This window comes from Pezoporus occidentalis, unplaced genomic scaffold (assembly GCF_034315485.1).
Source record: "Pezoporus occidentalis ecotype Australia unplaced genomic scaffold, CSIRO_AGI_Poc_V1 ctg22, whole genome shotgun sequence".
In the NCBI taxonomy this organism is placed as follows: domain Eukaryota; kingdom Metazoa; phylum Chordata; class Aves; order Psittaciformes; family Psittacidae; genus Pezoporus; species Pezoporus occidentalis.
Window position 1 is genome coordinate 5,798,648 of NW_026914072.1, and position 8,232 is coordinate 5,806,879.

An 8,232-nucleotide genomic window follows, 5' to 3' on the forward strand; every position below is an offset into this window, starting at 1 on the left:
CCCCCCCCCCCCCATAGAGAGAAGAATCCAAAGAATGTAGCTCCCATGGGTTGAGATAAGAACAGTCCAGTGACTAAGGTATAACACAAACCACTACTGCTGCCACCAATAATAACAGTGATAAGGGAAATCAATGATAAGGGAAATAACAAGGAAAGAGAATACAACCACTCACCACCTGCTGACCAATACATAGCTAAACCCAGAAAGTCCTTGGCTGGAGTAAACATTATTTAGCAACAACTAAAAACATCGGTGTTATCAGCACTGTTCCCAGCCTGAAAGTCAAAAAACACAGCACTGCACCAGCTACTAAGGAGAAAAATGCTACTGTTGAACTCAGGACAAATACCCTGATCAAAGACGTTTCAGTCTCTCATGCTCTGCATGACACAGGTCGCCTGACCCAAACTAGCCAAAGGGGTATTCCATACCACAGCACGTCATACTCAGCATAGAAACTGGGGGAGGAGCTAACCGGAAGGCCCAAATAGCTGCTCGCGTCGGGCTGCATATCAACCGGCACGTGGTGAGCAATTGCACTGTGCATCACTTGTGCTTGCTGTTTCTTTTGCCTTTCCCCTTTCAGTTTTGTATTCTCTTCCCTCGTTATTTCCCTGCCAACGAGGCCCCACGCTTAAGCACGGTACGGCAGCTGCTCCTCCGAGCGGTGACAGCCCCTGGCCGGTGCTGTGGCCAGGTCCGAGCCGCACTGCAGCGGGAAGCCGCCGGAGAGCGCTGGCCCCAGGACCCGCCTGGGCAGCCGCAGACCGGGGGGCAAGAAGAGCTGGGCGTCCCTGAAGCGCTCTCTGCAGCCTACGGGCACCCCCGGTCCGCGGGCGGCTCCTTCCACACGCGGCCCAGCCGCTTCGCGGGACCTGGCCCGGTACCTCGCCGCGGCTGGACCCCACCCTACCCCGGCGCGGCCCGTGTCCTCAGTCTGCCCCTTCCTCTGCCCCGGTACCTGGCCGCGGGCCGGGACGCCGGCACCCGCCTCCTGCGTTCCCGGAGCAGGCACGACCGGCCCTGTGCCCGCCCTACGAAGTGGAGAACCCGAGCGGCGGCTCCGAGAAGACAGGAAGGGCGACTATCTGTCGCTGCGGGGCGGTCATTACGGTAGTCACGAGGGAGCGACGTAGCAGTTACGTGAGTCCGTAGGGCAGCTCCTCCCACCGGGATATTTCGTTATTTAGTGGAGTGTATTCTGTGTAATTTCCTTTTCTATAATCTGCTTGTTTATGGGGATTTATACTGCTTTCTTTTCCTTTCATTGGCAGTTTATGCATATTATGTTTATACAGCCACTTGACGGTGCTGTAGCGTAATGAACGGAAGCCTCTGTGGCTCTTGCTCCAAATGCTAAACATGCACTTGTTTGCTTTCTAATGGTTTCTGTGGATTTTGAAATATTAGGAAGTCCTTGGAAAAGTCCTTCAATCAAAAGCTCTTAGCTTTTCCTAGGAGTGTCCTATTGAAAATGTTACGTCACACGTGCAAGTGCTTGGATCAGGCTGATACAACTAGTTTATGCAGACTGGACTAAGAAGAAGCTTATGTTGCAAAACTGAGTGTGTTTATACTGAGCGGAGTCCATATTCTGTTTTCTTTCTTTTTTCAGTCCTTCAGTTAGGTCCTGTATCTTTTTGATGTCATCTGTCCTGTGCTGATAAGCACCTTCTAGACAGGAGCCTAACATTTAGAAATAATTCCTTTTCCTTTCCTATTCTTTTTGTGGCCTCTGGCCACTATTAGTTGTTTTTTGTTTTATTTTTACAGCTTCCCAATTATGCCAAGTATTATAAGTCCATTAAAGTACTTAATTATTGATTAAACACTTGATTATTGAAGCTAATATACATGCACTTAAAGTTAAGTGTCTAAACTAACACAACACACTAAGATGGAAATATATGGATATATAGATGTATATACATATGTATGTTAAAAATTTCCCTCAAGTGCAGTGAAAAGCAGTATCACTAATAATAGACTCACGTCAGCTTTCTGAGCACTCCTTAAGGGGCAAAGGTTTGAGTACCAATGAGCAACAGGCAGATAATCCCTCTATTTCATAAACTTTGAGGGTTTACAGGTTCTGGGAGGGTCCCAGTCAGAGGGAGACAACTGGGTCGCAGCCTGCTGTGGTCCAGGAGAGCTCAAAGGGGCTCTCTATTGGGATCATTGTTCATAGGGTGTTAAGATGATTGGCCTGAGTCATGTAAATTTTCATCCTGGTATCTGGTATTTGTCAGGAATGATTTGCCATTTCAAAAGAGCTCCTGATGTGCTAAGGAAGTATCCAGGCATTCCTGTTACCTGCATGGTCCTTCTTTCCTTCGTTGAGGGATTGGAGTCAATGGTCAAGGAGTGCCCAGCTATCCAACTTCATGCATTTATGCAAAGGCTAACAGGAATTCTTTGGGAAGCAGATGGGTCCAGGAGAGAGTGGGGGGACACACCACCACAGTTATCTCCTGCTGTCACTTGAGCTTCTGCAAGCCTCTTGTTCCAGTGCAAGGTGGTCCAGTAGGATGTCTGATATGACCCAGGAAGCTGATTCCCAGTGATCTTCCTCAGCATAAGGAGAGAACAACACACACGTGGCAGGTCCCAACTACATCAGTTACTGCACATCCGAAATGTGTCCAGATACTAGAATAATATCTGTAAGATAGCAAAAAATACCTAAAATACAAAAAATACAAGTAATTTGGCACATTTGGAAAGCTCTGTCCTACAATTCTTTCTCCTGCTTCTCTTGTTGCTAATGAAACAGCTGCTCTTTGGTTTCAGGCTTTAACCTATATTTAGATTCCTTTTATGCTGTTCGCCCTTTGAAGTGCATGAACTGCTGTGAAAGAAAGGCAGTGTCATTGCTGGGAGGCAAGAGGAAGGCCTGTAGGTGAAGTCATGCCTGGTAGTGAGAGCCTGTCTCACCTATTCATCTCTTCCCTTACTCTACTTCTCTAAAGCAGCTCTGTTCCCTTAGGCACATGGTTGCACCTTTCCTGCTCTAATTTAAGCATTTTGATGACACCAGCTGGGCCCTTCATTAGCCCAGCACCAGGGGATGGCTCCCTCCTTTGGGGGGCTGTTTTCTTCATGTCTTAGGAGGCTGCAGAGCTGGTGTGCTCCAGTGCAGGCTCAGTGCACGGTCCTGGTCCCACCACAGCACATGCACCAGCCCAGAATGGAAGGGAGGTGGAGGAGCTGGAATTGCAGAGAGAAAAGAGTACAGTAAGGAGGAAGCTGTGGGTGAAATAGTGGGGCAATCAGCAGGTAGGAGTTATTTGTTGCATTCTAATTGGGGTGTCAGGCTTTGCTGTTGTGCAGAAAAGTTTCATCTAAGGGGATGGCAGGGGCAAGTAGAAAATCATCATCTAAGTAGTCAAATTCTACCAGTGACCGTGGATGCCAGCAGATCTCAAACCCAAACCCACTGAATCTGTGCACACACTGATCTTGTAGGCTTAAATTTTAAACTAACAATAGTGTGTGTGCCTTTAACATAGTAGAATAGACCAAACTGTTCTAGCTTACTAATATGTAGAGAGAAAGGAATGTTTGGCTGATGGGGGAAGGAACATCGGGGGACTGATAACAGCTAAGGAAACAGTAAATAAGACCAAGGATGCTAGCCTTCAAGATAGCAGAGTGGCACCCAGCGTGGGGCAAGACTGGAACAGAACAGAAGCAGACATACCAACTGCTAACTCAGCACTGGGATGTTGCAAGCATCCTCAAGCACTGAGGTAATTCAGTAAACACAGTGAGAAAGACTGTTGAAGAACACCAGAGACCCCCACTCAGCAAGAAAGTGCATACTTAATTAGGATGCAAATATTATAATTACTTCCTGGAAAACCTGTGAATATGCATGAGTATGCCAAATATACACCTGCTGTCGGCAAGTAACAGGTGCACTCACCTTTGCAAAGCTATTCATGTGTGTGCCCACTGCTGCAATAAAAAATGCCTGATTTCTAAAACTTTAAATTGAGTCTAAAACTTTAAATTGAGTTCCTCTGACTGACTTCTGTGGTAACAATCTGACTGCTATGACCAGAGGTGTTTTGAAACTGTGTTTTGAAATGTTATGTAAATCACTGCATTACTTCACTAATGAACATGCTGTGGCTAACAGAAGTGGAAAGAATAAGACCTGGTGTCTGGGTTGCAGGACTGAGCTGACTCAGTATTGACAGCTTACTCATTGCTTTAACACACCAAGCCAGTCTCAGCATGTTTGGGCTGATTAAAAGCAAATAAAGTATTTTTGCTCCCCGGCTTCTGAGTTTTAGGTTCCTGGAAAAAATAGGTTTCTGAACTGACGGAATGATTTTATCCTTCCAGGCAGACCTTTATCCTCAGTGCTGCAGCCATCACTGCCTTGAGGCAGTAGGAGAGGACTTCTGCTTGTTCTGCATCTCAGCGCTGCCACACGGCTTCACCACAGTGGAGTCATGTCCAGACTGTACCTGCTGAATCCAGCTGAAGACAAGGAGATCTTGGCACAGCAGGGTTTTGTTTTCTTTCTGTGGGTGAAAATCTGGTTTGGATTCTGTACTACAGAGAAGATCTGGCACCGCGGTGTGTGTCTGTGAGCTGTGACAGCAGCTGCCACTTCAACACAACTTGGTTACTTACATATGGGGAGTGTTGTAGTCAAGAGGAATTATCCATAGTCTGTAACATTCCTGATGTTCTGTTGGCTTTGTGTAGGTTCCTACACTGTTGAAAGTGCATTTTAAATTGATTTTTTCAGGACCTGTGTGTGTGAAGTATTACACAGACTGCAAATGCCTACCATGATTTCCCCTGTTTAGAATAAAAACATCTATGAGTATTTGGGTTCTTACATGCATAGCAGACCACAAAGTCTAGAAAGTGCTAGTTGGTTAAACAGAACATGGTTCAGTAGTTAGATGTTTGGGGAAAAGCATCCTTCATAAGGTCATTAGTACTAATTCCTATCTGCTTTTTCTGCCCTCATTCTCAGTATTTGAAGAAAATGCCAGGCATTTGCTTTCACCTCACAAAGCAGTTGGAGATACATATGGAGTGTTAAAACAGCATTGGGCCAAGGGAAGGCCTAATACAAGTCCTGGATGGAAGCAGCTTGGGCAAGAGTGAATATGAGACAAGGAGGCACAAAAGCACAAAATGTAATCAGTTCTAAGTAACATTAAGTTTGATGGCTTTGTAATGAAAAATAACTGAGGTGCTTGAAGGTAGTTGACATAGTTTTAGGTCCTCAGGACCTTAGTACAAAAAGCATAAGAAAAACAGAATAGAAAAGCAGGACCTGAGGATGGGGAGTATCTGGGACTAGCAGATGTCCAGGATGGGGGCAGTTAAACTAACTGATATGTGGAAGGACAGGATGATTGCTATGTTTGTGGTGTTAATGAATCCATTAAGCTGGTGTAAACATCTACTGGGGAGTATCTGGGACTAACAGATGTCCAGGATGGAAGTAGGTAAACTAACTGATAAGTAGAAGGACAGATGTATTGCTATGTCTGTAATGTTAATTAAGTTGGTGCTTCAAAGACTGCCAGAAGTTATGAAGGTTGTTGGAAGAAGTAAACGACTCTCAAAGACCACCATAACATTTTTGTATGCATTCGGGAAACTTTCTGGAAAATTATGTAATCCATGTGTAGCCTCATGAATATGTATGTATGCCCAGTGACTATGTAAGGATCGCCTGCATAGCAATAAGGTGATACACATTAGGAGGAGCTATCCCCTTGTGTCTCCTGGCACCGCAATAAAGAATACCTGCTTGTCAACTTGAAAACTTTGCTGGCAAGTTTGTTCCTGGAGTTTTCTCCAATTCAAACATGCCTGTGATTGTTGACATAAATAACAAGGAAATAAAAGAATTTTTGTGACTTTATAATCATGCGTTTTACCCTCTGCCCAGCATTGAGTCTGCTTTACATCTACGTGTAGCACTCAGCAGAGACTCTTGTTTTATAAATGAATCCAGGGTTTGCACCTTGTGATCCTGAAGATGAGATGGACGTGTGAGGAGAAAGCTCACTGCAGCAGAAGTCTTCACTGTCCTTTTGCCAGTGATATTGATGCAGAGGCTTGACCAATGTGCAGGGGGGGATAAAGGAATTTTGCCTGTGTAACAGAAAGCATTGTTTGCAAATACCTGTCAAACTTGCCATGCAGTACCAGGACAATAGACTATTGATACGGGGGAGAAACAGACTGGTAAAAGTTCAGGCTTGAGGAAGGCTCATTTACTTCATCTCGAAGACCCCTACTCACAAGAGGAAGACTCATTTACTTCATCTTGAGACCTTCACTCACGACCAGGGGGGCACTGTGCAGGCGCAAAGGACCTTCTAGCTCATTATAATACGAAGCAGGGATAGGATTGTGCAACCTTATGAATATGTATAACTTTAGAGAATAAATATAAGAGGGAAACTACACTGAAGCACACATGCCTTTGGAGGAGCTATCCCCCATGTGTCTCAGCACTGAATAAAAGCATACCTACTTTACAACTTTAACGAGTTGTGGAGTCTATCTGTGTATTAATACCAGTTTCTTAAACTTTTTTAGTCTCTTGTTTTGGGTAAAGTCAGCTCCTTCTGAGCACCTCTCCAGGCCACTGGTTGCCCCACAGCACCAGTGTCTAAGCATTTGAAAAGGCCAGGCAGATCCTGGATGGGACCTAGAAGCAAAAGCAAAGACTGCAGGATGTAGTCCCAGCTCCGGGATCTAACCCCAACTGCAGATGTAACCCCAACTGCAAACCCATTGCCCCTTGCAAGCCTCAAACTATGACCAAGGCACAAAGGGAGGGTGTGGAGGGGCTGGGGGTGGGACCAAAACAGTGGAAATGGTCCAAGTAGTGACTTAGGAGCAGCGATGCAGGACCCACCAACCTCAATGTGAAGGCAGAGCCCAGGTTGAATGGGTGACCCCAACAAAGGCTGGTTGCTGGAGCAAAGTTACCCACAAGATTTAGTAGAGACCTTAGAATCATAGAATCATAGAACAGTTAGGGTTGGCAAGGACCTTAAGATCATCAAGTTCCAAACCCCCTGCCATGGCCAGGGACACCTCACACTAAACCATCTCACCCAAGGCTTTGTCCAGCCTAGCCTTGAACACTGCCAGGGATGGAGCATTCACAACCTCCCTGGGTAACCCATTCCAGTGCCTCACCACCCTAACAGGAAAGAATTTCCTCCTTATATCCTATCTAAACTTCCCCTGTTTAAGTTTGAACCCATTACCCCTTGTCCTGTCACTACAGTCCCTAATGAAGAGTCCCTCTCCAGCATCCCCATAGGTCCCCTTCAGATACTGGAAGGCTGCTATGAGGCCTCCACGCAGCCTTCTCCAGGATGAACAGCCCCAACTTTCTCAGCCTATCTTCATATGGGAGGTGCTCCAGTCCCCTGATCATCCTTGTGGCCCTCCTCTGGACTTTTTCCAACAGTTCCATGTCCTTTTTATGTTGAGGACACCAGAACTGCACACAATACTCCAGGTGAGGTCTCACGAGAGCAGAGTAGAGGGGCAGGATCACCTCCTTCGACCTGCTGGTCACGCTTCTCTTGATGCAGGCCAGGATACGGTTGGCTTTCTGAGCTGGGAGCACACACTGAAGCCGGCTCATGTTCATTTTCCCATTGACCAGCACCCCCAAGTCCTTCTCTACGGGGCTGCTCTGAATCTCTTCTTTGCCCAACCTGTAGCTGTGCCTGGGATTGCTCTGACCCAGGTGTAGGACCTTGCACTTGTCATGATTAAACTTCATGAAGTTGGCATCAGCCCACCTCACAAGTGTGTCAAGGTCCCTCTGGATGGCATTCCTTCCCTCCAGGGTATCAACTGAACCACACAGCTTGGTGTCATCGGCAAACTTGCTGAGGGCGCACTCAATCCCACTGCCCATGTCAGTGACAAAGATGTTGAACAAGACCGGTCCCAACACCGATCCCTGAGGGACACGACTCATTACTGGTCTCCAGCTGGACATTGAGCCACTGATCACAACTCTGTGTGCGGCCATCCAGCCAGTTCTTTATCCACCGAGTGGTCCATCCATCAAATTGATACCTCTCCAATTTAGAGACAAGGATGTTGTGTGGGGCAGTGTCAAACGCTTTGCACAAGTCCAGGTAGGTGACATCAACTGCTCTACCTCTGTCCATCAGTTCTATAGCCCCATCATAGAGGGCCACCAAGTTGGTCAGG

At 46.5% G+C, this 8,232-nt stretch overlaps 1 long non-coding RNA gene across 1 annotated transcript; it reads left to right on the top strand.

Annotated features, from left to right (window-relative positions):
• The first annotated feature begins 1,503 nt into the window (after positions 1 to 1,503).
• LOC134164506 (uncharacterized) lies at positions 1,504 to 4,843 on the top strand. The gene is made up of 2 exons (XR_009965171.1): positions 1,504 to 2,917; positions 4,354 to 4,843. It is a non-coding gene; the product is annotated as an uncharacterized LOC134164506 (long non-coding RNA).
• The last annotated feature ends 3,389 nt before the right edge of the window (positions 4,844 to 8,232 follow it).